We start from the raw sequence: 24,596 nt of genomic DNA on the forward strand, positions 1-24,596 counted from the left end.
CACCTTGTTATCTCAGATTCTCCAGCATCTGCAGTTCCTACTATCTCTGGATAGACTAGGTTTGTTTTCACTGGAATGCAGGAGGTTGAGGGATGACCTAATAGAAGCTTATAAGATTGTGAATGGCATGGATAGAGTGGAAAGTATGAAGCTTTTTCCCAGGGTGGAGGGATCAATTACTCGGGAAAACAGGTTCAAGGTGTGAGCGGGGAAATTTAAAAGAGATGTGCAAGGCACGTTTTCCACACACTGGGTGGTGAGTGCCTGGAACGCGCTGCCAGAGGAGATGGTGGAAGCAGACATAATAGCAGCATTCAAGAAGCACCTGGACGAATACATAAATAGGAAGGGAATAGAGGGATACAGATCCTGTAAGTGAAGACAGTTTTAGTATGGAAGGGCAATATGTGTCAGCGCAGGGTTGGAGAGCCGAATGGCTGTTCCTGTGCTGTATTGTTCTTTGCTCTATTAAAAACATTGTGTCATTCTTTTCATTTTGGAGAGTAGGTTTAAAAAAAAGACTATGGGCCAACATTAAAGGCTAAAGCCAACATTAGGGAACAATGCCAAAGATAAAATGCAAAGGTCAATTCTGTACTTCAACACTCCCACTAGATAAGGGTGCTTGAAGGGTTTTGCAACACTGAAGATCCAGAACTGTGCCTGATGATTCCCTGTCGCTTTAAATGCAGAAGAGATGCACCAAGAAAATGAGACAAATCAAGAGTTATTGATCTGATCATATCTGCTTTGATCTTTGAAGCTTTGTGGGCTGTAGGATGATGGTAAGACCAAGGAAGACAAAAATGTCATAATTATACAGTCCTGGAATAGGGCACTGTGGAATCCTGATTTCAATACAATTAAGGGTAAATGCTGAGAGGATACTTCCCCTCATGGGAGAGTCTAGGACCAGAAAGCATAGCCTCAGAATTAAGAGGGGCCAATTTAAGACTGTGGTGAGGAGGAATTTCATCTCTCAGAGAGTTGTGAGTGTTTGGAATTCCTTGCCACAGAGGCAGAGTCCTTGTGTATATTTATGTATATTTAAGGCTGAGATAAATAGATTCATGATCGGAAGAAGGATCAAGGGTTATGGGGAAAGGGCACGAAAGTGGATGTGAGGAATATCGGTTTGGCCATGATCCTATTGAAAGGTGGAGCAGACTCAAGGGCTGAATAGCCTACTTCTGCTCCCATTTCATATGGTCTTAATGTGCAGAAAAACAGGTTTACTGATCTTATATCTAGTATCTATCGAAAGCCATTCATTTGATTGCAAGATAAATATATGTGGTAAAGGCAAATATACTCTTCAGATGAATTTACAAATATCTGTAATATTCTTTTAAATGCAAATTGCCATTAAGAAGTAAGACAGTTTTTTTAGTCTAATATTTTGGCCCACACTTAGGAATTTTGTAAACATTATTGATATTTATAAAAATTGCTTTTAACAGCTAAGAAAATAGAAATCAATGGAAAATATTGACATTACATGCTTATTGTGCCCATTGGCAAGTTTACAAACAGACATGGCTGAACTGCATGCAAATATTTGCAAACAGACTTAATGATCCAGGAAAAAGGGAATAAGAAATCATATTGGGGTTTATTCCTCACTACAGGAACCATTCATTCAGGACCAAAAAATATGGTTAAGTAGACTTCTTTGCCATTCCCTCACACCCCAGTTTTCAGGTGACTTATACTTCTGTGCTTGAAATTGCGCTCCATTACTGCCAGCTGGTTACATACAAATATTTAAACTGCCTTGAAGCACAATTTCAGACAGAAATGATGATGCTTGCTGTTGCATAAGGTAATAGTTCCAGAAGGGTTAATGCTGGAAACCAACGCTCTAGATATACACAAAGGAAGGATGAATCCACCCCCAAAACATCCAAACTGCTTGAGATAAATCACTCATGGGAACAACCAAACAGAGAAAAGTTGCCCTGGAATTCAAAGAAAGAATGAGGAGCTGCCTCTCCAACCATTAGCTGGTTCTCTCCTCTCATTGTTGCTCAATAAACTCACTCGCAAACCTATCAGCAGCAGCTATCATTTTGCCGAGGTCAGGAGGATGAGTTGGAAGCAATTTTTTGCTGAGGCAGCTATTGGCCCATCAGGACCATGGGAATTGGGGGTTAGAAGAGGGAGGCCGCAAATAAACAGGTGGAGACGGAAGCCATTAAGGGCTGGATGGAGAAGAGGATGTCACAAGTTTGCTGTGGGGAGCCAGGGGAATGTGGGGAAATGGGGGACTAGGTGAGATGGGAATCTGCAAGTGGGATGTGGAGAGACACGGAGGCTGAAGGCCCCATTAGGATGCAGAGGAGGTACTGGGAGTCCAGAGTTGATCGTCCTTGATGCCGTTTCCTCTAGATGACGAAGGCAGAGTGGCACCATGGACTGAAGGCATCCTGGGACACTGTCACAAAACAATGCCATTTGCTGGAGTGAGGCCTACATCCTGAAAGGGTGGGGGGCTATCCTATCACAGTGGCTGTCAAGGGGACACAATGTTTTTATGCAACCGTCTGCTTCTAAGGTTCTACTGGGTGTCTGTGGGGATCTTAGCTTTCCAATGGAGTGTCAACCAAGCCACATTTATGGCCTGAGAATCTTTCTTTTTCATTCTCTTCCCACTGCACTGTGAACAGCACTCTCTGGTTAGTGCACAGCTGGGCTTTTAAAATGGCTCAAGGGCAGAGAATACTGGAACTTTCCGGCAGTGGCAAGTACTTCCACCATTGCTGAGTTCTCTTGAGGAGAACTGCAGAGGATAGCATGAGATAACTCACTAGGGCTCACAGTGAGACATCCTCTATGAAACACCCTGAAATTGATACGTCACTAATTTTTACAAAAATTCAGCTCATTATTTTGCATTATTTTTGACATTATTATCAATTGTAGAAGCACAAACATATTTTTAGATAAACTGAGAAAAATGTTGGTTTACTGTTTGCTAGGTCACTGGAGAGCTGAAGGTAAGCGAATTATTTTCAAGATGATAGCAGCACAGGAAGAAATCAATAAGAGGGTAATGCTCAAGAATCTCTTCTAATACAAACTTCCTCTAAAGTTCAGAGTTCTACAAGACATCAATGTGCAAACTATAACGTTCCATAGTGATTCCAACCAATTTGAATAATGGGTTATTTTTGGTCATGCCATGAAAAATATATTTCACAAAACATTTCACAAAAGAGAAATCTCTACTTGAGAGTATATACAAGTCTGGGTATTAGATTCTTGGGCACTGGGAGAATCAAGGGATATAGAGATGTGATAGGAAAATTGAGTTAATATAGAAATACAATCATGATCTTACTAAACGATGGAGCAAATTTGAGAGTCCATACAGTCTCACCCTGTTCCTATTTGTTATATTTGAAATGGTTCAACGTAAAGAAAGTACACCAGGGACACCAGCAGATATTGCAGCTGCATTGACCACTGTGTCACAATATCACCAACCTTATCTGCAGATTTTGGTACATTTGCCTGCCAATGAGTGAAAACATTTATTTTCACAGGCTCCTGGTCAAAAGGGAATGAATTACACAGCTTCAGCATCTATTACAAGGATAATTACCTGCCTGAAACAAAGGGACTGGCAACGGCTTTTATATTTTTAATTCATTCTAAATGAGCATGTCCAGCTCTTTCATCAATTTTCCCATTAAAAAGCAATAGAAGACTGATATAGTTTTCTAATTTCACAACATTCAGCATTTTGGAATGCGCTTTTGGCCAAGTTCCTGCCTCACCTTGTGCTAATTCTCACAGTCACTTCAGAACATGAACAACTGTGTTGGTGCTTTCAAACTGTAGTGAGAATGTCGCAGCAAGCTGTCATGACCCAGGTTTCTGGTAGTGCTGTCTGACTGTTCTCCATGCTTTCATCAGAAAAAGGGCAGATATTAAAATGCGCTTTTCAAAATGCATTGTCAAAGAGATTAGATAGTTAAAAGCAGTGTCTGTGATATTTGTCTGCCAGTGTACATGCCTGTAAGGTAGACTGTGAGAAGGAGATAGTATATAAGTACATATGCCAATCTAGAATATTGGCAAGGACTAATGAACAATTCAAAAAAGTTGACACAGCACTCAAAAAGCTGAAAGTTCATGAATAAACCCCATTATTAGCCATTCACATGAACATAAATAGCTACACAAGTTTGTAATTTCATTGGTGGCACTTCCAATATTCTGTCATTCTTACTGGAGTGAAATACAAATATTTAAATTCTGGAAAGCTTGAAGGGTGAGAAAACAATATTAAAGACATACAACATATTTGCTAGGGGGCTTGGAACCATACTGGGGCCCTCTCAGCAATTTGAGTATTACACTTTGGTGCATTTTTCACTCAATGAACACGGGCATTATATTTTTGCACATCCATAAAGGTATGAACCATTGCTGATGCTCAGTGAAAGCTATTTTCTATTTGCTATTTAATATTGAATTATTGTTCATTATGCTTTAAACCTGATTAAAATTTTCAATTAATTACTTTTAAGAAAAGATCTCCTCCGGAGTAATATGCATCATGCTGTCATGCAAATGCAGATAAAAGCTTGGCTATCTTATCTAAAAGTCACATGCAGAAATTTTGTTTGAGCTGCAGTCAATCCTGGATATCAGTTAGCAATTATATATGATTCTGGCAGGTTATAGTGCAATAAATTGAAGTATTAATCTCTTGGGAGATATGGAATGTGCAAATGCTTCCATCTTAATTTTCAATTTAAATGTATACCAGGTGTAAAGAGCTGTAAAGTTGTGTGAAGGCTTGGTAGTTAATTGGTAAACATGGAAGAGGTTGGTGAGCAGCATTTGTGTCAAGCAATGTTAGGCCATCTACCTGTTATATTGTATTGTTGTTTAATCCTTCCCAGCCAGATTCATTGAAATCCTATTGTTTTCCAGCATTTACTCCCTGATTTGCAGATAGTACTGATAGTCATCATCGACTAACAGGCATAGCAGTCCTTTAGAAAGGACCCTTGAAAACTAAATCAAGCAGCTCTCCACACACACACCTCGCAATGCAGCTGTGGAGTGACCAGACATCTCCGTTTTGCCAGGGCATACAGATTTTTATTAAATGATCTAGTGTCTTGACAAATTCTGAAACACAATTCAAACATTTTCTTTTTTTTGCTTTTTGTCAAATATGAACTAAGTCCTGTGGAGAACATCTGTGTGTTTTTTCTCCCTTCTTTTAAGCATCCATCCTAGCACATTGCACTGCGTACAGCAGGTATGTATACATTGCCCCATTTCCGTTTTGATGTCCCCAAGGTGGTTGTCACTATGTTTTTGGCACGAACAATTCCATTGTTAATGGCGCATTGTAAACAATCTACAGAAGTTTGCCACCTCTGACTGGATACGTTCTGGGAGATGACATCACATGGCCTCCCGACTATAACTGACTCTCCCTCATTGTTCACCCAATAGGTCAATCATCAAAAACACCCACCTTCCCATGGCTGTCAATATGTCCTGATTTTGACTTTTGAAAATGTTAACAATCATTAAACCTTCCCTCATTTGCCCACAGATACGACAGGTGCCTCCACAGTGGATTTTGCCTGCCACTTCTTTCCCAGTCTTCCACAATGACTACAAAATGTAGGAGCAGAAGTAGGTTATTTAGCTCATCGAGTCAGCTCCACCATTGAATGAAATTATGGATGATCAGATAATCCTCAAATCCCTTTTCCTGCCTTATCGCCATAACCCTTGATTCCATTACTGATTAAAAATGGTCTATCTCAGCTTTGAATATAATTAGTGACTCAGTCTTGACATCCCTCTATGGCAAAGAATGCCACTGAGTAACTACCCTCTAAGAGAAGAAAAAATTCTTCCTCATTCCGGTCTCACATGGATGGCCCCTCTGGTTCTAGACTCTCCTACAAGAGGAGACAACGTCAATTTCACATCTACTCTGTCAAGCACCCTAATAATCTTGTACGTTTTAACAAAGTCTCCTCTCATTCTTCTAAACTCCAATGAGTGCAGGCCCAATCTATTCAATATCTCCTCATAAGAAAATCCCTCTAAGACTGGCATCAGCCTAGTGAACCTTCTCTGCACTGCCTCCAAAGCCAGTATGTTTTTCCTTTGATAAGTCACAAAAAAATCTGTTCACAGCATTCCAGGTGTGGTCTGAACAGTATGTTGTATAATTTTAGCAATCCTCCCTAATTTTATACTCCACTCCCTGCTAAATAAAGGCCAACATTTCATTTGCCTTCCCTATTACCTGGTGAACTTGGATGCTAGCTTTTTGTAATTCATGCACAGGGATGCCAAAATCCATTTGTGCTGTAGCTTTCTTCAGTCTATCCCCATTTAAATAACATTCAGCTCTTCTATTTTTCCCATCAAACCTCAAATTTTCCTTGCTTCTATTCTTTCTGCCAAGTGCTTTACCATTCACTTGACCTGTCTAGGTCTGTTCCCATACCGTATATGTTTATGACTGTTGGCTTTTTGTGTCATTCTCACTAATTGCCTTTCCACCTTTTTCGTGTCAGCCAATAATTTTGCTTAGTACATTGACTTTTGACATCCAAGTCATTAATATATATTGTAAATAATTGCTTATGAGTAAAATATTCTGGGTTCAAGTTTCACCAGAGGACCTCAACCCAAACATCAAGGATATCACCCCAGTGTAATCTAACGGAATGCTACATTGTTGGAGATGCTGCTTTTTGGATGAGATGTTAGATAGAGGCTCTCTCTGCCTTGTCGTGTGGATGTAAGAGATTCCAATGCACTATTTACAAAAAAATCAGGGGAGTTCTTCCTAATAACTTTCATTTCCAAGCTATGATTTCAAGAAAAGACAATGTATTTATCATCATATCCTATTTGTGACAGCTTGTTGTGTCAAATTGGCTGCTGGATTTCCTACAATACAACAGTCACTAGACTTCAGGAAAGTATTTCATTAGCTGTAAAATTTTGCGGGAAAGTGCTTTTATTAAAGAGCATTTCTCAGTTTAGGCAAAGGAACATTCCCTGGGCCTCTGCACTGATCTATAATCTATAATCTATCTTGGCCTGTTCCTGAAGTCCCCAGCATCATGGATACCAGCCTTCAACCAATTTGATTCACTCCATATGATACCAAGAAACTTGGAAGGCATTGGATACTGCAAAGGTTAAGGACAATCACAACATTCTGGCAGTAGTACCAAAGATGTATGCTACAGGACTAGCACTCCTAGCCAAACATTGTGGTCATTCATTGACGATAGGCATATAAGGTTGCAGATTTCTTTAACAATAAATTAGAAGCTGAAATAGAATGAAATTACACCAAAGGAAAATATAAATCAAACCAAGCCATCTAAATACAAAAGCATAGAGAATAGAAGCAGAAGTAGGCCATTTGGCCCTTTGAGCCTGGTCTGCAATTGAATGTGATCAGGGTTGATTATCCTACTCAGCACCCTGTTCCCACTTTCACCTATCCACCATCATTTGTCTAACTAACGCTCCTCAATTTATCATAGCGAGCCATCTCTTGTACCATCATTGTTTTCTTTATATAGATTCAAGACCCTGGTCTCAGAATCACCGATGTCACTCTCCAACTTTATGAAGAATTCTATCGTATCAGGGGGAGGTGATGGCCTAATGGCGTTATTGCGAGGCATTAATCTTAGGAGAGAAACTATACTTGTTTCTGACCCCAATCATGTGTCCTCCAAAACTGCCTTGAAAGCTTTCACTTTCTGGATTGTCGAAGTTAAAATCAGTCCTTGATTATTCTAAACCAAAAGCAAGCTAATGTCTTTCAATGCTTACAACCCACCCACTGATGTAAACCCCAGCAATCTTTTGTTAATACACCAAAGGTTTTTACTCAGCTGCCCTCTATCACATAATGGATTCGATCATGGTTCTGGAAGAACTCTCTGTGTTATTTTAAATATTTCACAAAAATTACCTATATAAATACGCCACTAGTTTGAAATCAAATGCCTAAAAATGATATTAAAACAAATAGGAATCACATATCTGTCATTACAATAACAAATGCAATGTACTTGATTGGAATAATTATACATAAATTTCCCTTTCATGTTCTGAACCAGAATTTCAAAAGACATTTGACAAAAATTCACTTTAAGTTAATTCTGAGTGGTAGAGATATAGGATAAATTTTGGGAATGCATAAATAATTGGTGTAAGGGTAGAACACAATGAGTATTTGTTGGAAGAATTATTTTGGGTTGGGAAAAGCACTGTGGGAATGTCTCAAGGCTCAGTTTTCTGACTACTATTATTTCCAACTCCATCAATGACTTAGATTCAGAAATTCAATGAAAAATCCGTCAAATTTGCAGCTGGTCGCAAACCAGCTGATGGAATTGGAGGGTCATACAAAGAAATGTCAAAATTTGGCAGACTCTGTATATGGAAAGAACAATTTTGTGGTAAGGGGAACTAAGATCTTTTGGATAGGTGATTGAAGATGGGCCAAATAGCTCTTTTCATCAGTAAATATCTTGTGAATGCTGTAAATAGATCAAAAAAAATCGACAAGTTAGAGAAAACGGAGCATAATTTTAAGGCAATTGCCAAAAGAATGAAGACTTTTTTTTAAACACAGGAACTTTCAGACATGGAAAACCTCAGTCTCAACTGTGGTGCAAAAAAACCAAATAATTACTTGTTGAAAGGATGATGTTTCAATATTTGAAGAGAAGAAGTACCAAAAGTTCTCAGGAAAGGGCAGGGAAATGGCATTATCTTACAGAGCTAAATCAGGTACAATTGAGTAAATATTCTCCTGTGCCATAAAATTCAATGGGGAAATTTTGTTCGTACAGTGACATTTCAAGCAGTGCTATGCAGACTTGATTATTTCGTACTGGCCATGATGGCGTGGAGGACATTATAAACATCCCAAAAATATGAGATAAGCAAGGTACTAATGAGAGGAATGGTCTTGCAACAGTATTATGAGGAACAAAGTATTTGAGAAATTAATGGGACTGAAGGCAGGCAAATGGTCAGGAGCTGTTGGCCGGCATCCATGGGTTTTAAAGGAGTTGACTGCAGGGAGAGTAGATGCATTGGTCGAAATATACCAGAACTGACTGGATTCTGGCAGGGATCCTGTGGATTGAGAAACTACTAATATGAACCCTCTTGTTCAAGAAGGGAGGGAGACAGAAAGCAGGAATCTACAGGCCAGTCAGCCTAATAAAAATGGTTGGGAAAATGCTGGGATCAATTATTAAGGAAGAAACAGCAAGACATTTGGAAAAACTTAATTCAATGTAATACAGTCAGAATGGTTTTGTGAATGGGAAATCAGATTTGACAAATTTACAACTGTTCTTTTAGAATAAAATAAGCAGAGTTGATAAAGGGAACTAGTAGACGTAATGTATTTGGATTTCCAGATGGCATTTGATATGGTGTCACATAAAAGGCTATGAAAGGAGAAAGATAGGAGCTCATACTTTCGGGGGTAATGTATGAATACGGAATAAGGAATGATTAACACATAGAAGACAGTCAACATTAATGGGTCTTTTAAAAGTTGGAAAGACGTAACTAGTCGACTGCACGAGGATCTAACCAAGGCTTCAATCATTCACTATGTATGTTAATGACTTTGAAAAGGGCAGAGTGTAATGTAAACAAATTTGATAATGGTAGAAATTCTGCAACAAGTAACTCACCTCTTGACTCTTCAAGGTACAAGTCAGGAGTGTAATGGAATACTGACCACTTGCCTGGATGACTACAGGTCCAACAACCTTTTAGTTTATTCACTCATGTGATGTGGACATCTCTGGCTGGGCTAGCACACATTGTTCCATTCCTACTTATCTAGAGAAGGTGCTGGTGAGCTGCTGCAGTCTATTTACTGTAGGTAGACCCAAAATGTTATTGGGGTTTCAGAACTTTAATCCAGTAACACTGAAGAAACGCAAAAAACTTCCAAGCGATGATAGTGATTGGTTTGAAGGAAAATTTGCAGATGGTGGAGTTCCAATGTATCTACTGCCCTTGTCCTTCTAAACGATATTGGTTGTGGGTTAGGAGGTGATGTCTAAGGAGCCTTGGTAAATTACTGCTGTTCATCTTCTAGATGGTAGACACTGCTGCTAGTGCATTGGTGGTGGAGGAAGTGGAAATGGTATCCAAATGAGCTGCTTTATCTTGGATGGTGTCAAGCTTCATGAGTCTTTTGGAGCTGCAGTCTTCCAGACAAGTGGGGAGTATTGCACCATACTCCTGTTTTAAGATCATAAGACATAGGAGTAGAAGTAGGCCATTCAATCCATTAAATCTGCTCTGCCATTCAATGAGATTCTGGCTGATCTGATAATCCTCACTTCCACTTCCCTGCCTTTTCCCATAATTCTTGATTTCCTTACTGATTAAAATTCTGTCTGTCTCGGCCTTGAATATACTTAATAGCCCAGCTTCAAAAGCCCTCTGTGATAAAGAATTCCACAGAGTCATAGAGCGAAAAAAATACCTTTCTGTTTTAAATGTGTAACCCCTTATTCTGAGATTATGCCCTCTGATCTGAGACTCTCCTGCAAGGGGAAACAAAGTTTCTGCATATACCCCATCAAGTCCCTTAAGAATCTTGCATGTTTCATTAAGGTTGCCTCTCATTCTTCTAATTTCCAATGAGTATAGGCCCAACCTACTCAACCTCCCTTCATAAGACAGTCCCTCCAAGCCTGGTATCAGCCACATGAAACTTCTCTGGACTGCCTCCAAAGCCAGTATGCTTTTCTTTTGATAAGGGGCAAAAATACCATTCACAGTATTCCAGCTGTGGTCTAACCAGTGTCTTGTATACTTTTAGTAAAACCTCCCTACTTTTATACTTTAATCCCTTTGAAATAAAGGTCAACATCCCCCTTTACCTTGGATGCTAGTTCTCTGTAATTCAGCATATAGGTTTCTGCAGTCTTTTTCCATTTAAATAATATTCAGCTCCTTAATCTTCCTGCTGAAGTGCAGAACCTCACATTTCCCCACCTGCCAAGTTTTTTTTATTCTACCTGCCATATTTTCTGCCCCCATTTGCTTAAACTGTAATATATCCCTCTGCAGACTCTTTGGGTCATCCCCATCATTTGTGTTTCCACATATTTTTGTGTCATCCGCAAACTTGACTATAGTACATTCACTTTCCTCATCCAGGTCTTTGATATATACTACAAAAATTGTGCCCTGCAGCGATCCCTGTGGCACACTACTAGATACAGTTTGCCATCTTGAAAATGTCCCCCTCTATCCCAACTCTGCGTTTTCTATTAGTTAGCCCATCCTTAACCATGCTAATATCCTACCTCCAACACCATGGCTTCTTGTTTTACTAAGTAGCCTAATGTGTGGTACTTTATCAAACACCTTCTGAAAATCCAAATATATTACATCAACTGCTTCCCCTTCAATCCTGCCTGTTATCTCCTCAAATAATTCTAGTAAATTTGTCAGGCATGTTCTCCCTTTTGTGAAGCCATGCTGACTCTGCTTTTTCATATTATGTATCTGTAAATGTTCTGCTGTTACATCCTCTATAAAAGACTCCAACGTTTTCCCAACAGCACTTGTTGAAGCTAATCAGCTTATAGCTGCCTGTTGTTTTGTAGATGGTATGAGGAAGTCAGTTACTTGCTTCAGGATTCATCGCCTCCGATCTGCTGTTCCAGCCACTGTATTTATATACCTAGTCCAGTTCAATTTCTGGTCAATGGCAATCCCCAAGATAGCTTGAAACTGCATGACGAACCAGCCTGTTCATGACAACCCATCTAATATATCTGACACACAGTGGCAGCTAGGGGTACTGTCTATAAGGTTATTGCAGCAACTCACCAATATTTCTTTGACAGCCTTCCAAACCAGTGAGCTCAACCAACCAGGACAAGGGCAACAGACGTATGGGAGCTCTACCACTTATTCAGTTCTGTCCGAATCAGTCCTCAATTATCTTACTGTTCCTTCGCTGTTGTTGGGTCAAAATCTTGAAACTGCCTTTCTGATAGCAATATGAGTGTTCCCACACCATATGAACCACAGCAGTTCCAGTAGAGAGCTTACTATCAAATTCTCCAAAGGAATTAGCCAGCCTAGCCAGTGACACAGACACAACCCATCCAGAATAAAAATCAGGCCTGACTTTTGCCTTCCTTTCGAACTGGGAGAAGGTGCCAGTTTTGATGGAAAGTAACTTCAGATGAATGCTGTTTCTCTCTCCAGATTCTGCTTGGCCTTTTGAACGTACTCTTTTAAAATTTCAGATTTTGCATAATGATCAACATAAGCATATTAGTGTTTATACTGTGGTGTACTTTTAGAGTGCAAGGAGATAATTCTCGACTCCAATTGTAATCCATTATTCTTACATACGCAGTCGAATTGTAGCATATTGTCAGTTTGCGGAAGCACTGCCTGCTGCAGTGTGGGAGTTGTAGTCCAGTTGGCAACTGCTGGAGACGGCGCCTTTTTCCGTGGAATGTAGAACTACAAATCCCAGAGTTCAACGCTGCTGCGCAGGCTTATTGCGAGTTCAACATGGCTGCGCCCGTGATGTTGTCGAGAAGGAGGTGAGCCTTTGACGTGAGAGACGGGCTGATTCTTTCTTTAAAAACCTGTCGCACTCACGAGGTGTAGAAGTGGACGAGAAGCACACCACTATTTGCAAAGATTGCTGCGAATTTATCTATTTCGTGGGCATCCTGGGCCTGAATTGGGAACATTTCTGACCGCCAAGTGAGTATAATTTCACCCAGTTCGACCTTCGGTAGATTTACGGTGCGGTGCCAAATTGATTCAAATTGGACAAAACTCTCTTTGGACAGTGGCATTGTCTCTGAGATTATTGGCTGCAGTCCGAGATTGAACAAGGGAGTCTCTCTTCAATCCTGAGCTTTCACGTGTCGCGACAGAGGCCCCCGAGCTGCAGGGAATTATTTTGATAAATGATCCGAGCAGCCAGCCCCAGTGAAAGTAGCTCCGCTCTCATGGAAAATAAGGGCAGCAGTAGGCCATTCAGCCCTTCGGCCCTGCTCCGTCATTTAATATAGCTATGGCAGACCGTCCAACTGAATAAAAACCCTAAAGAACTGCGGATGCTGTAAATCAGGAACAAAAACAAAGTTGCTGGAAAAGCTCAGCAGGTCTGGCAGCATCTGTGAAGGAAAAAACAGAGTTAACGTTTCGGGTCCGGTGACCCTTCCTCAAAACAGATGCTGCCAAACCTGCTGAGCTTTTCCAGCAACTTTTGTTTTTGTTCCATCCAACTCAATACTCAGTTCCTGCTTTCTCCCCAATCAATGTTTTGTATCCACATTATACTTTGTTTGCCATGCAATTGTCCACTTACGTAATTTATCCGAATCACACTGAAGCATATCTGCACCATCCTCACAGTTTAGTCTGTCACCCAGCTTTGTGCTGTCTGCACACTTGGAGATATTGGTACTGATGAAGGATCACTCGACCTGAAATGTTAACTCTGATTTCTCTCCAACGATGCTGGTAGACCTGCAGAGTTTTTGCAGCAAATTCTGCTTTTGTTGGAGATATTACGTTTAGTTTCCTCATTTAATTCATTAATGGATATTGTTAGTCGCTGGAATACAATTACTGATTCCTGTGGTACTCCAATAGTCACTGGCTGCCACTTGGAAGATGACTTGTTTATTCTTATTCTTTTTATCCTGTCTACCAACCAGTTCTTTACCCATATCAGTACACTATCTCCAATCCCATGCGTTTTAATGTTACATTCCACTCTGTTACATGGGACCCTTTCAAAAGTCTTCTGAAAATCCAAGCAAACACATCCACTCGCTTTCCTTTTCACGTCAACTAGTTGCATCCTTGAAAAACTCAGTAGCTTTGTCAAGTAAGGTTTCCCTTTTGTAAATCTAGGCTAACTCTGACCAATCCTGTCACTACTTTCCAAGTGCTCTGCTACTAAATCTTTTACCATGAACTCTAGCATTAACTCTCAGTACCAATATAAGGCAAACCAGTCTGCAATTTCCTTTTTCCTTTTTGCCTCCTTTTTTAAATATTGGGGTTACTATAGCTACCCTCCAATCTGTAGAAACTCATCCCACCTCTCTAGAATCTTGAAAGATGATCCCCAATGCACCCACTATTTCTAGGGTAACTTCCTTAAGTACTCTGGGATGTTGATTTTGGAGCCCTGGGGAATGTATCAGCCCAACAACTTCCCCCAACACCATTTCTCTAGTCATACTGATTTCCTTCAGTTCCTCCCTCTCACAAGACCCTGGGATGTTATTTGTGGCCTGATTTGTGAAGACAGAACCAAAATATTTATTCAATCGGTCTGCCATAATTTTTTTCCCTATTATACTTGTCCTGCTTTTGATTGTAAATGACACACAATTGTCTTCACTAATCTTTTTCTCTTCATATATTTATGGGAACCTTTGCCATCAATTTGTATGTTTCTGCATGCTTACTCTTGTATTCTATTTCCCCCCAACTTTGATCAATCCCTTTGTCCTCCTTTAAAATTTCAGCTGCTCCCAATCTTCAGTTTGCTTTTTTTGGTCAATTTGTATAGCCTGCTTTTTTTTTGTACCTAACACTATCCCTTATTTCCCTCGGTAGCTATGGTTAGGCCACTTTCCCATTTTATTTTTGTGCCAACCTGAAATCAACTAATGTTGCAATTCCTCGATGTGCGCTTTAAATGATTGCCATTGCTAATCCACCATCATCTCTTTAATTAATTTTTGTAGTAACAATAGTAACATTAATGGTAACAATTTATCATCACCAGCTCATGTCTCACACCATTGTAGTTTCCTTTGTTTAGATTCAGGATCCTAGTCTTAGAATTAACTGTGTCACTCTCCATCTTAATGAAGAATTCTGTTGTATTACATTTGCTTTACCTAAAAGCGCTTTGCACAGCTAGACTGTCAATTCCTCCTTTCTCGTTACACAATACCAGTCTACGGTGGCATTTTATCTAATTGGTTCCTCAATGTATTGATCCAGAAATCCAGCTTTTACACAATCCTGTAACTCTGCCTCTATGGCATTGTTACTGGTTTGAATTGCCCAATCTACATGCAGATTCAAATTGCTTGTAATTGCAACTGCACCTTTATTGCTTGAGAATCTAATTTCATGTTTAATGTCTTCTCCAATATGAATACGACAATTTGGGAGTCTATATACAATCTCCACTGTCGTTTTGTGCTCTGTCTCTTCTGGGTTTGTGTTGTTTCCCTGAAATGAAAAGGGAAATGGGTGGGACCCGAGCAGCTCGAGATTGGCTCTTCTGTTGGCATGAAGTCTGTGAGCAAGTAATGTCCCTGCTGAGCTGGCGGCATAGCGTGCGATTTTAAACCCCAAATGTGGTCTAAGCGCAATAAGATAGTGCATACAAAAAAATCAAAATCACAACCAAAATTAGAAAATGCTGGAAACAGGCAGTCAATTAATTCATAAAATAAAAGCAAATTACTGCATATGCTGAAAGTCAGAAATAAAAAGAAAGTCCTGGAATTACTCAGCAGGCTCGGAAGGATCTGTGGAGAGAAACAGATGATTTCAAATATTGCTCTTTAGACATCTTGGTGAGAGTATGAAAATAATGCAGAGTTTGATTGGAGGAGTGGTTGGCATAGGTGAAACAGACTCTGAGTGGACCTACTTCTCCAATCACCGATTCTGCCTCTCCCGTGCTTACTGCTCCAGCTCCTTCAGTCACCGTGTATTTGACTGAAAGCAGCATTGGAACATAAATTTACCTTGCCTCATGTATTAGCTACTGAGATAGGATTTTTTGCAATTTCCATAATCAAATACTCTCTTTAGCTGACAAATAGACCATTTTATCCAATTTGATGTCCTGCTCTGTTTTTAACTGGACTTTAGCCTTTCAGACAAACTGTGACAGTTTAATCAATTACTGTTGAGTTATAGCACTTAGTTATACATGCATGCTTTCAGACACAGAAACATTGAGACCAGTGACTTTTAATCACTAGGGCATCATCTGACTGATTAAGTCTGCTGTATTCAAAAGTTAATGTGCCTTTTTATTCATTTCATCTAACTCAGCAAAGTTTAGGTTACAACCTACAGAGGGGAGCTTGCAGGTGGTAATCACATGTATGGTGCCCTTCCCCTATTATCACAGGCTTGGGAGGTGCTGTCAAAGGACCTCTGGTGATTTGCTGCAGTGCTTCTTGTGCATGGTATAGGCTGTTGCTGCAGTGTGCTGCTATTGGAGGGAGGGAAAGTTGTCTAGGGGATCCTGATGAAGTGGGTTGCTTTAGCCTTCATAGTATCAAACGGTGTGAGTGTTGTTGGAGCTGCACTGAGCCAGACATCTGGGAAGTCATACAGCACAGGAAAGGGCCGTCAGCCCATCAAGTCTGTGCCAACCTATCTACACTAATCCCACTTTCCAGCACTTGGCCTTGAATGTTTGACGTTTCCAATGCTTATCCATGTACTTTTTAAAGGTTGTGACGTTTTCCACCTCTAGTACCCTCTCAGGTAGTGTATTCCAAATTCCCGCTGTCTTCTGGGTCAAAAAGAACTGTCCTCAAATCCCCTCTAAACCTCCCGTCCTTCATCTTAAAATTATGCCCCCCCCCTCCTTGTTATCAACCTTTTAACTAAGGTGAGCAGCTACTTTCTATTCACGCTGTCCATGCCCCTTGCAATCTCACACAGCTCAATCAGGTCCCATTTCAGACTCCGTGTTTTTGGTCCAGTGACCCTTCATCAGATCCCTGAAATGTTGACTGTGCTTTCTTTCCCCACATGCTGCCAGACCTGCTGAGTTCCTCCAGCAATTTCCGTTTTTGTTTCGGATTTCCAGCACTCAATTCTTGATTTTATTTTAGTGCACCCTCAAACTTCTCCGCTCCAAAGAAAACAACACAAATCCAGCCTCTCTTCATAGCTAATGTGCTCCATCCCAGGCAACATTTGGTGAATCTCTTCTGTAACCTCTATAGTACAGGCACATCCTTCCTAAAGTGTGGTGATCAGAACTGTATACATTATTTCACCTGTAGCCTCACAAATCTACAAATCCAACATAACCTTCTTTCCCTTATAATCTATGCCATAATTGATTAAAATAAGTGTCCTATATGTTAACCTAACTACCCTATTATCCAATCTTTCTGCTTTCAGGGATCCTGTTCCTCTGAGCTTCCTAGTGTCCTACCATTTATTTACTACTCCCTTGTCTTGTTACTTCTTTCAAAGTGCATCACTTCACACTTTTCAGGGTTTTCATCTTCCATCTTCATCAAATTACATCTGCCACTGATCAGCGCATCTGACCAATCTGCCTATATCCTCCTGTAACCTTAGACATTCTTCCCCACTTAACCGTTTGACCAATCTTTGTGTCATCTGCAAACTTGCTTAACATCTCCTCACATTCTTACCTATATTGTTTGTATATATTACAAACAATAAGGAACCCAGCACTGATCCCTGTGGTATGCCACTGGGCATTGGCCTTCTGTCATTCAAACAGCCTTCCACCACCACCCTCTGTCTCCTACCATTAAGCTAATTTTCCAAGTCATTCCTAACACCCCTGATATACCAGAGGCAGTCTTGTTGGTGATTGTTGCCTTGTACTTATTTGGCGCAAATGTTACTGCCACTTGTCAACCAATGGAAAACTGTTTTGCAGGTCCTGTTGTATGCAGACATCGATCGTTTCAGTATCTGAGGAGTTTTGAATGGTTCTGAACATTGAGCAATTATGAGCAAACATTCCCATTTCCAATCATTTATGAAGGGAAGGTCAGTGGCGAAGCCGGTGAAGATGGTTGGCATGAGACACAATGCTGAGGAACATGCAGTGATTTTGCATCAGCCTGACATAATGTACTTAGCAGGCTGGATGTTTGATTTAATTAGAAAATGACTCTATTACTTTATAACTATTCAGGTTGACATGCAGTAACCCTGAATCACGTCATATGGTAATGTTGCATGCAAACCTAGAGGTTCGTTTTTCAAACAACATGTGGTTTGGAGCTGAACTGAATAACACCAGAAATATCCATCTGTGCTCCAGTCAAGTCCTCTATCTAGTCATCTATCTGAGGTTTTGAGATCAGATTCAGGAACTACTACTGCCAAGTGTTCAAATATTAAGGGGAAATGGAGCTGTAATGGTACCGTAAATTATCTAAAACAAAAAAAAGTTAGTCTTGTGATAGTGACCATGTCAGCTACCATAAATTGTCATGAAAACCCATCATGTTTACTAATGTCCTTCAGCGAATGCCCTTCCTCACTTGGTCTAGCCTACATGTGAATCCATGCTCTCAGCAAACTGGTTAAATGTCCTCTGAAGTGCCTTAGCAAGCCATTCAGTTCTAGGTAATTGGTAATGGGCAACAGCAGCAACACCCATATCATATGAAGATGTAAAGAAAGTAAATTGATATGTAATGTCATGGACCCTACTGATGTCTATGATGACCATGTGCAAGAATTGCTCCTAGCTGTAGAAACTTGAGCTCTGAGTTTTGAGCTCAAGTGCTAGCTGGAGACACTGTGGTGCACCCACGATGATAAGAGTTACATGGATAATATGCTTAGAGTGATGGTCAAACTGGAGTAAGGGACTGGAGGAGGGAAGTGAATGGGACTGCCAGGCAGTTAAAGAGAATCATGTATGTAGTGTGGGAGTCCCTGGGGTCCTGCTTACAATCAGGCTTTCTAGTTGGGAAGCTGCTGAGGGTGTGGATTCCTCAAGAAAGTGCAGTCATAGCCAAGCTTTGGGCACTACAGGAGGGAAGAAAGAAAAATGCAAGAATAATAGTGATATGAGTCCGTTAGTTAGGGGAACAAACAGATGTTTCTGTGGCAATCAACATTTAATCCAGGATGTAATGTTGGCTCATTGGTGCAGGATAAAGGATGTCACAGAGTGGTTACTGGATATTCTTCAGGGGGAGGGTGAATAGCCAGAGGTTGTGGTCCATGTCGGTACCAATGACTTGGAAATGAAGCAAGATGTGGTCCTACAATCAGATTTTAGGGACCTTGGTAGAAAGTTGGCAAGCAGGATCATAAATATAGTAATTACCAGAATGCTCCCAGTCCCACGTGCAAGTGAGTACAGTGAATGGGGCAGGAGGGAGGACTTTAGATTCCTAGGACACTGAGATGGGCTGAGGGCAACCTGTACAATCCAGAGGGGTTGCACCTGAACAGAGCTGAGGCTGAGTTCCTTGTGGCTTGTTTTGCTAATACCATTAGAAGAGCTTTAAACTATCTTAGAGCTGGCACTAGCATAGATAATAAGAAGTTAATAGGCAAAGTCTGAGTAGGGGAGAAAAAAGGAGGATCAAAACCAAGTCAATGCAATGTGGAGCTGGAGGAACACAGGTCAGGCAGCATCAGAGGAGCAGGAAAGTCGACATTCCAGCTCAGGACCCTTCATCAGTCCTCATGAAGGGTCCTGACCTAAAACATCTACTTTTCTGCTCCGTTGATGCTGCCTGACCTGCTGTGTTCCTTCAGTTCCACGCTGTATTGACTCTGACTCCAGCATCTGCAGTTCTTGCTATCTCTAAGGATCAAAACAGAGTTAACGTGCCTGTATGTAAATACGTTGAATGAAATAAATAAGGTTGGGGAGTTACAGATGCAGATAACAATGTGGAAATATGATGTTGTGACGGAACCCTGGCTCAAGGAAGGACAAGAGTGGGTGTTAAGTATTCCTGGGTGTAAGGTGTTTTAGAAACATAGAAAATGAAGGAAAAGAGAATGGGTATCTGCATTCATTAAGGAGGACATTGAAATGCTGGAGAAGACAGATGTCTGAGAGCTCAAGACAGAGTCAGTTTGGCTACAGCTACGGAATAAAAAGGGTGCAATTATATTATTCTGTGTATTTACACACCATCAACTAGTGGAAAGGATGTAGAGGAACAAATTTGTAGAGAAATGTCAACATTATAGAGTAGTTAAAATGGGAAACTTCAATTATCCAAACATAGGGATGCTGGCAAGTGTAAGGGGCAGTGAGGGGTAAGCGCTCATGGATTGTTTGTAATAATTTCCTACAACAAATCCAACCCAGCTAATTATTGCTACATTAGTCTACTCTCATCAGTAAAGTGATGAATGGTATCATCGACAGTGCTATTAGCTAGTACTTACTAAATAATAACCGTTCACTGATGTTCAGTTTGGGTCCCACCAGGATCAGTCAGCTCCTGACTACATTATAGCTTTGGTTGAAATGTCCTCCCTGTGCCATTTTTAATGATACAGAGGCATTTACTGTATGGGCTGCTCCTGCACACTGTCCACTTTCCAACCTTTGTCGTGGCCTAGCCAGCAATGACCACATCCTGTGAAAGATTTATTTTAACTTCAGACAGAAAAATTTCTGAATGGAAGCTTTGGCCAATATGTTGGAACAAATTTCAATCATGAGAACAGTTGACCTTAATTGCCCTTAGTAGCTGGTTCAGCAGCTGATGTGAGAGTAGAAAATGCTGGAATTATGCAACAAGTTTGATATCAACTATTGATGGTGGCTTTTCTTCCACATCTTAAAACTTGTATATGTTTAGTCTAAATGGACAGCCAGAAAGTGAAATGGTGTAGAAAATTAAAATATTCACAGTGATTCAGGATGCTTGCTCTTTAGATGTTGAAGTTGAGATCTGTTGTGAAAGAGATGGTGCCTTACGTGTCTGTACACACCGTGCCAGGTCTAGTGCAATGCTATCATTGTTCTCGAAGGTAAAAATATTGTACTGCCTAATGCCTTGTCTCCATGAACACAAATAAACATCTTTGAAGGTTGACTTAAATATTGAAGCCTGCCACATGTAGAGATCACCTGAATTGAAGACTCCCACTGAATATTAGATTTACAATACCAAACTGGCTCTTTATGTGAGTGAGAAATTAGAAATTCTAAGTCACCATTGTGAAAATGTGATGTATTTTCAGGAATATTGATTGACTTGACCTCACTAGCAATTTGAAACTCATTAAATGTGCAGATTTGAAGGCAGCTGTAATGCACTCAGCAGCAAGTGCACAAAGCTGCTTCATTTCCTCGCTGGAAGTATTTTATTTATGTTATGTGCAGTACGTATTAAAACTGAACTGGCCCCCAACAGATTTGTGCACGTGGGAGGTACTGATGGATTGAAAACCATACAATTACAACTTTTACCACATGTAATTTTGCTGCTAGATTAAGAAAATTAAAACATTGATTAATCTTCAACAGAGAGTAATAGTCTTTTGTGTTGTTGACTTGAGGGGCATTAAGATGCAGATTATTTTTAGCTAGAGGGTTTTTAAAGCTGTTAATTACCTTGATGCTCCTGTCAGGTTTTTTGTAAAGATATCTTTGTTAAACTGTCAAAAAGATACTTGGAATGTTATTTTCACCACAAGGCTTTGGTCATGAAAAAGATATTAATTTGAGGATGCATTTCTATTCTTCTGCTAACTTAGCATAGGTACCGCAATGAGAAAGGAAGGCTGAAAATTATTTGAGACAATGAAGATTTTGTTGACTTGCTCGCTGAGCTGGTTTGTTTTTGTTCAGACGTTTCGTCACCATGCTAGTTGACATAATCAGTGAGGCCTCCGATGAAGCGACGTTGTTCTACTCTGCTTGGAATTTAGACCGTCCAGTCCGTTATGGTGAACAGTGTCATTTCCGGTTTTGTCCTGTAGGGGTTTGTATATGGGGTCCAATTCTATATGTTTGTTGATTGGATTATGGGTTGAGAGCTGTGCCTCTAGGAATTCCTGTGCGTGTCTGTGTTTGGCTTGGGCTACTATTGGTTACGTTGTCCCAGTTAAACTGATGACCTTCATTGTTCAAGTTCATCGTGTCATTTTGCTGTTCGCTGATGTTCGTGTATTCTGATGGCCAGTTTCCGATATAATATTTATGGCAGTTGTTGCATGGTATTTTGTAAACTACATTAGTTCTGCATATTGTGGTAATGGGGTCTTTCCCACAATATGCAGAATTAACGTAGTTTACAAAATACCATACAACAGTTGCCACACAAACATTATATTGGACAGACAGGAAGGAAACTAGCCATCAGAATACACGAACATCAGCGAGCAGCAAAACGACACGACAAACTTTCGCTAATGTCAGTACACTTGGACAATGAAGGTCCAATCCAAGATCTCTTTGTTCAGCAAAACTCCCCAGGACTTTACCATTAAGTGTATTAGTCCTGCCCTGATTTGCCTTTTCAAAATGCAGCACCTCACATTTATCTAAATTAAGCTCCATCAGCCACTCTTTGGCCCACTGGCCCATCTGATCAAGGTCCCATTGTATTCCAAGGTAACCTTCTTCGCTGTCCACGATACCTGCAATTTTGGTGTCATCTGAAAACTTACTAACCATACCTCCTATGTTCATATCCATATCGTTTTATATAAATGATGAAAATCTTTAAAATTGATTTGGGAGGCACGTGGAAACAAATGTTGCAAAGAATCTAAGTTTTTCCATTTAATCTCTATCATGAACTTGTTTTTCTAATTAGTAATAGGATATGGGTCCTTTGTCCAACCTGATGACAAATGGTAAAACGGACTCTAATTCAGAAAATTTTAAGGTTGAAATTCAAATATAAACATTTGAAATGGATTTTTTTCCTCTTGGCTTTGTAAACTGCTGGGATCCTTAACAACAATAACGTCCTCTACTTTGAGATGCAAAAATTATTGGAAAGTCTTTTCCCTGCTCTGAAAATATTCATTTTAAAATAGCAGGGTGACTGAGTGTGACTGGTACAGAGAGTAGATGGGACTTGAATCCAGTCATAGTCATTTAGCATGGAAACAGACTCTTCTGTCTAACCAGTCCATGCCGACCATGTTTCCCAACTAAACTAGTCCCCCCTGCCTGCGCTTGAGCCATACCCCTCTAAACCTTTCCTAGTCAGAATTTAGCCAAATATCTTTTAAACACTAACTGTACATGCTTCTGTTACTTTCTCTGACAGTTCATTCCACACACGAACCACTGGTTTTAAAAAAAGTTACCCCGCACCTCCTTTTTAAATCTTTCTCCTTTCACCTTAAACGTATGCCCCCTAGTTTTGAACATCCACCCTAGGGAAAAGACCCTCCTGTTTTGGGAGAGGAACATTGTCCAGGACACTGATTCTTTTTTTTAAACGTTGTGAAATCAAAACATTGTAGTTGCAAAAGAACAGCCTGCTAAGTTGTCAGTTTTGACATCTTAGACAGAATTTATTAAAATTCAAAAGCAATAAGATGGGATACTCTTCACTAGCCATGACCACTAATGCCCAGTGACAGAGGTCTGTAAACAACACCGCAGTAACTCACCAAGGTTCCTGGGACAATACCTTCTGAACCTGTGACTTCTCCCATTTAGCAGGACAAGGACAGCAAATGTATGCTAACATCGTCCCATGCACGCTTCACTTCAAGACACACACCATCCTGACTTAGAAATATATTGTCCCTTCGTCTCTGGCTGAAAATGTTGAAACTCCCTTCTTTAAAGCACCCTGGGTGTCCTATCCCTTCAAGGAGGTGGCTCACCACCAACTTCTCAAGGCCAGTTAGGTTTGGGAAATAAATATCAGTGATGCTCACCTGTGAATGAATTTATAAAACATTAGTGATAGGCAACAAATGATGCCTCTTTCCAGTGATTCTTGCATCCCATGCAAAACAGATTTTTAAAATACGATATCTCTGTGACTCCATAAGCAGCAATATCCTTTAACAATCCCAATGGAGCAGTTTACATTTCTATACGATACCTCTCAGTCCAGGCTATAGTTAGGCCAGTGATTTGTCATAATATGAGGGCCTCTAACAAATACTATATGACTGACCCTACATGTTATGAATTTTAATAATTTTTCTCTGAGCTGCCAAGTCTGACATCAACCCATGACTGGCAGGCTGTTCTTTTGCAAATACAATGTTTTGATTTGGCATAAAGTTTTAAAAAAAAAAAAAAAAAAAAAAATTGTGTCCTAGACTGTGTTCCTCTCCCAGATGTCGATTTTGTGCACTGTTACTTCTAAGCTGCACACTGTAGTGGGTACCACACATATCGAATGGTGTGCTAATGCATTAACTTCTGAATGTGGAAGTGCCTGCCATGCACAGATTCCTGAGGTCGTTGCAGTGGAAAAAACAATGAGGGGGAATTGTTGACCATCAATGATACTTCCATGATTACCATTACTGAACTATCAATTGTAGATTTTTTTTTTTATTTATTTACATTTAAGTTTGGCTTTGGGATTTGAATACAAGTCCTTAGGTTAATCATCCAGTGACATTATTGATATGCCACCATTTCCGTAAACTCTGTCCCATGAAGTGGGAGCCAATATTTTACTTTGTGATCCAATTTGGCAGTTGGGGGTTGTAATTATTAACACCTTATAGGTTATATATTGGAGCTATATGGGATTTGATCTACAGCACAGTATTCATTTATTGGAAAAAGAGGTGCACCACTAAAGTACAAGTAA

The 24,596-nt window shown here is 40.1% G+C and overlaps 1 protein-coding gene across 3 annotated transcripts in view; it reads left to right on the forward strand.

Annotated features, from left to right (window-relative positions):
- The first annotated feature begins 12,581 nt into the window (after positions 1-12,581).
- The window catches only part of rgmb (repulsive guidance molecule BMP co-receptor b), a 153,741-nt gene continuing 141,726 nt past the window's right edge, over positions 12,582-24,596 (forward strand). For 2 of the 3 annotated variants that reach the window (XM_020526689.2, XM_048594911.1), the window contains exon 1: positions 12,582-12,795. The gene's annotated coding sequence lies outside the window, so the exon portion shown is untranslated. Of the gene's footprint in view, positions 12,796-17,740; positions 17,854-24,596 lie in introns of all 3 variants that reach the window. The other variant, XM_048594910.1, reaches the window with a different exon arrangement.

The sequence above is a fragment of the Rhincodon typus genome, chromosome 3, assembly GCF_021869965.1.
Source record: "Rhincodon typus isolate 14 chromosome 3, sRhiTyp1.1, whole genome shotgun sequence".
Lineage (NCBI taxonomy): Eukaryota > Metazoa > Chordata > Chondrichthyes > Orectolobiformes > Rhincodontidae > Rhincodon > Rhincodon typus.